Source organism: Octopus sinensis, linkage group LG1 (genome assembly GCF_006345805.1).
Source record: "Octopus sinensis linkage group LG1, ASM634580v1, whole genome shotgun sequence".
Lineage (NCBI taxonomy): Eukaryota > Metazoa > Mollusca > Cephalopoda > Octopoda > Octopodidae > Octopus > Octopus sinensis.
The window spans coordinates 115,710,606-115,715,605 of record NC_042997.1 but is presented as its reverse complement, the minus strand read 5'-3'; the positions used below and the strand labels follow the sequence as shown (position 1 = coordinate 115,715,605).

The 5,000-nt window shown below is 35.3% G+C and overlaps 1 long non-coding RNA gene and 2 other non-coding genes across 3 annotated transcripts in view; 1 reads left to right on the top strand and 2 right to left on the bottom strand.

Annotated features, from left to right (window-relative positions):
• The window catches only part of LOC118766365, a 3,439-nt gene extending 2,079 nt beyond the window's left edge, over window positions 1-1,360 (top strand). Inside the window, exon 3 of the long non-coding RNA XR_005002301.1 lies at window positions 1,294-1,360. This is a non-coding gene — a long non-coding RNA (uncharacterized LOC118766365). The remainder of the gene's footprint in view (window positions 1-1,293) is intronic.
• Window positions 1,361-1,537: 177 nt separating this feature from the next.
• Window positions 1,538-1,609, bottom strand: Trnap-ugg. Its single transcript has one exon. It is a non-coding gene; the product is annotated as a tRNA-Pro (tRNA).
• Window positions 1,610-3,561: 1,952 nt separating this feature from the next.
• Window positions 3,562-3,633, bottom strand: Trnap-ugg. The gene has a single exon. It is a non-coding gene; the product is annotated as a tRNA-Pro (tRNA).
• Window positions 3,634-5,000: the final 1,367 nt, after the last annotated feature.

Here is a 5,000-nt window from a genome sequence, read left to right as displayed (position 1 = left end):
GGACAAACACAGACACACACACAGTGGATTTGGTGGACAGAAACTGAAAGAAGCCCGTCGTATATATATATATAATTAATAATATCAAAGGGTAATCAGAAATATTTGGAATTTCCATGACCAGTGGCCTAGCGTGTAAAAATTTAGTCAATAGACTATATATAATTCATATAGATACAGTGTACATTTGAACACATGAGGTAGCCATCATAGGACTACCTACACGCTAGAGAGGACAGTTAAATTCCAAATCACTGTTCTCTCTAGCATGCAAGGAGTCCTATGATGGATGTTTCTTATGTATTTAAATGTATACTGTATTTATGTGAATAATATATAGTCTGTTGACAAAATTTTTACACGCTAGGCCACTGGTAATGGAAATTTCTAATATTTCTGATTACCCCTTGATATTATTAATTATTGATAATTTCTTTCTGGATAATTTTCGAATTGAAAAGCCGGCAATTTTATTTACTGCTGACAAGAGGCTGCGCTTGCGCGGTAGATTTGAAAAATTAGAATGTATAAGTACGTGGCATATACTGGATTGCCTCGTGTATATATATTTAATCTAAGGTGTACCTGCTGAAGAAGACTTCGCCTAGCAAAGTATTTTATTTGCTAAAAAAAGTCTGAAACCATTGGTCCAGGAGTTAGATGGTAAATGTTTTTATTTTTCATTCCCTTCGAAATTTTATCCCTAAAAGTGGTTTGGAATTTAACTGTTCTCTCTAGCGTGCAAGGAGTCCTATGATGGATGCTTCTTATGTGTTTAAATGTACGCTGTATTTATAAGAACAATATTGACTGCGATTTCGAAGTTTCAGCCAATCCAACGATGGCTTAACTGACCGAAACTTCGAAGTCACTGCCAATAATATTCTTTAAGAATAGAGGAGGGATATGAATATCCAGGCAGATAACGCGTTACTCTGTGTAAAGTGCCCAGGCCGGTTTTTTATTATCAGTATATGCATAAGGGGGCGCGCTGGCAGATACGTTAGCACGCCGGATGAAACGCATTGCAGTATTTCGTTTGTCTTTACGTTCTGAGTTCAAATTCCGCCGAGGTCGACTTTGACTTTCATCCTTTCGGGGACGATAAATTAAGTACCAGTTACCCACTGGTGTCGATATAATCGACTTAATCCGTTTGTCTGTCCTTGTTTGTCCTCTCTGTGTTTAGCCCCTTGTGGGTAGTAAAGAAATAGGTAATTCGTTCTGAGTTCAAATTCCGTCGAGGTCGAATCTGCCTTTCATCTTTTCGGGGGTAGATAAATTAAGTACCAGTTGCATACTGGGGTCGATCTAATCGACTGGCCCCCTCCCCCAAAATTTCGGGCCTTGTGCCTAGAATAGAAAGAATTATCAGTACATGCATGCATGCATCCACCCATACATACTCACACACATATGCGTATTTGTGAATACGTAGATAGATTTACGTATATTCCTACAATACATCTATTGTAAAATGTATATAATACATACTGGTATATGTTAGAATAGAAATAGTAAAAAAAAAATTGTAACGGGGCTCGTCCGGGATTCGAACCCGGGACCTCTCGCACCCAAAGCGAGAATCATACCCCTAGACCAACGAGCCGCTGACATATAGGATTATGAAGCTATCCAATTTATTCAAATATGCTAGTTTGTATATTGTATGTTGTTTGTATATTGGTGACTAAGATCTCTAAAAGTATAAAAATGAATGATCAATATTTAAAAGTAAAAGTAATAATACTTATATATTGATCATTCATTTTTATACTTTTTGAGATCTAGTTATAAGTTATATGTTTTATGAAAATATATATAGTATTTGTTATTTATGTTTTGGTTTATATCTATCACTGTTTGAGTTGCATAATAGTGGTTTTATCTCGAATTTATATTTTATATATTTATATTGTGAAATTTGATTTAATACTAAATTGAATTTTTCACTTTAAGTTTGGAGTTATACTCCCTAATATTATTATTATTATTATTATTATTATTATTATTATTATTATTATTATTATTAACAGCTTTTGTTAAATTTCTGCTGCTTTTAAGACTGCGGCCATGCTGGAGCACCGCCTTTGGTCGAGCAAATCGACCCCGGGACTTATTCTTTGTTAGCCCAGTACTTATTCTATCGGTCTCTTTTGCCGAACCGCCAGGTGACGGGAACGTAAACACACCAGCATCGGTTGTCAAGCAATGCTAGGGGGACAAACACAGACACACAAACACACACATACATATACATATATATACATATATACGACAGGCTTCTTTCAGTTTCCGTCTACCAAATCCACTCACAAGGCATTGGTCGGCCCGGGGCTATAGCAAAAGACACTTGCCCAAGATGCCACGCAGTGGGACTGAACCCGGTACCATGTGGTTGGTTAGCAAGCTACTTACCACACAGCCACTCCTGCGCCTATATATATTTATACACACAACACACACACACCACACACACAACACCACACACGTATTTCGTCTGCCGTTACGTTCTGGGTTCAAATTCCGCCGAGGTTGACTGCCTTTCCTTCCTTTTTTCGGGGTCGATAAATTAAGTACCAGTTACGCACTGGACTCGATGTAATCGTCTTAATCCGTTTGTCTGTCCTTGTTTGTCCCCTCTATGTTTAGCCCATGTGGGTAGTAAAGAAATATATATATATATATGTATGTGTGTGTGTATTACATAGGCATTTTAAATTTCTTTTAAAACATTTTATCACATTTAAATTTCTTCTTACAAACTGAAAAGGGAGCTTGACAAAATTAACTAAATTAGCATAGAATAATGGTTTCATATTTTTTTTATAACTAAGATCTAAACTGTTAATATATGAATGCGAAAGAGATAGTTGAATAAAGTAACATTCTTTTGGGCCACCTTGTATATATATATATATATATATATATATATATTATATATATATATATATATATATATATGAGAGAGAATAAAGTGTACGTACGCCGCTATATATACATATGAAAAATACAAAATGGGACAAGAACGCAAAACATCCAAAAAGATTAAAGGCTTCGAACGACCTGTCCGTATTTTTTGTATCGTCTCTTTGGATGTTTTGCGTTCTTGTCCCATTTTGTATTGTATATATATATAATATATATAATATATATATATAAGCAATAAAGGGTTTAGCAACGAATTGCCGTTTGTGTGTGTGTGTGTGTGGTGTGTGTGTGGTGTGTGTGTGTGTGTGTATCTCTCCCCACCATCGCTTGACCACTGACGTTGGTGTGTTTACATTTCCATAACTTAGCGGTTTGGCTTTAAATACCGATGGAATAAGTTCTTGGGTCGATTTGTTCGACAAAAGGCAGTGCTCTAGCATGGCTGCAGTCAAATGACTGAAAACCATAAAAGAATATATATATAATATAGGTATGTGTGTGTTCGGATAACTCGTTCAAGTGTGTATTGCTTTCGCTTTCAAGGGTGTATATGGTAACTGTGTGTGTTCAGCTGAAGATTATATATGTATATATAAAATATAAAAACTACCAATAAAAATATCACTGTTTGGGCTCGTCCGGGATTCGAACCCGGGACCTCTCGCACCCAAAGCGAGAATCATACCCCTAGACCAACGAGCCGCTGACATATAGGATTATGAAGCTATCCAATTTATTCAAATATGCTAGTTTGTATATTGTATGTTGTTTGTATATTGGTGACTAAGATCTCTAAAAGTATAAAAATGAATGATCAATATTTAAAAGTAAAAGTAATAATACTTATATATTGATCATTCATTTTTATACTTTTTGAGATCTAGTTATAAGTTATATGTTTTAAATAAATATATATAGTATTTGTTATTTATGTTTTGGTTTATATCTATCACTGTTTGAGTTGCATAATAGTGGTTTTATCTCGAATTATATTTTATATATTTATATTGTGAAATTTGATTTAATACTAAATTGAATTTTTCACTTTAAGTTTGGAGTTATACTCCCTAATATTATTATTATTATTATTATATTATTATTATTATATTATTATTTTATTATTATTATTATTAACAGCTTTTGTTAAATTTCTGCTGCTTTTAAGACTGCGGCCATGCTGGAGACCGCCTTTGGTCGAGCAAATCGACCCCGGGACTTATTCTTGTTAGCCCAGTACTTATTCTATCTATCGGTCTCTTTGCCGAACCGCCAGGTGACGGGGACGTAAACACACCAGCATCGGTTGTCAAGCAATGCTAGGGGGACAAACACAGACACACAAACACACACATACATATACATATATATACATATATACGACAGGCTTCTTTCAGTTTCCGTCTACCAAATCCACTCACAAGGCATTGGTCGGCCCGGGGCTATAGCAAAAGACACTTGCCCAAGATGCCACGCAGTGGGACTGAACCCGGTACCATGTGGTTGGTTAGCAAGCTACTTACCACACAGCCACTCCTGCGCCTATATATATTTATACACACACACACACACACCACACACACACACACACACACGTATTTCGTCTGCCGTTACGTTCTGGGTTCAAATTCCGCCGAGGTTGACTTTGCCTTTCATCCTTTCGGGGTCGATAAATTAAGTACCAGTTACGCACTGGACTCGATGTAATCGTCTTAATCCGTTTGTCTGTCCTTGTTTGTCCCCTCTATGTTTAGCCCATGTGGGTAGTAAAGAAATATATATATATATATGTATGTGTGTGTGTATTACATAGGCATTTTAAATTTCTTTTAAAACATTTTATCACATTTAAATTTCTTCTTACAAACTGAAAAGGGAGCTTGACAAAATTAACTAAATTAGCATAGAATAATGGTTTCATATTTTTTTTATAACTAAGATCTAAACTGTTAATATATGAATGCGAAAGAGATAGTTGAATAACAGTAAACATTCTTTTGGGCCACCTTGTATATATATATATATATATATATATATATTATATATGAGAGAATAAAGTGTACGTACGCCGC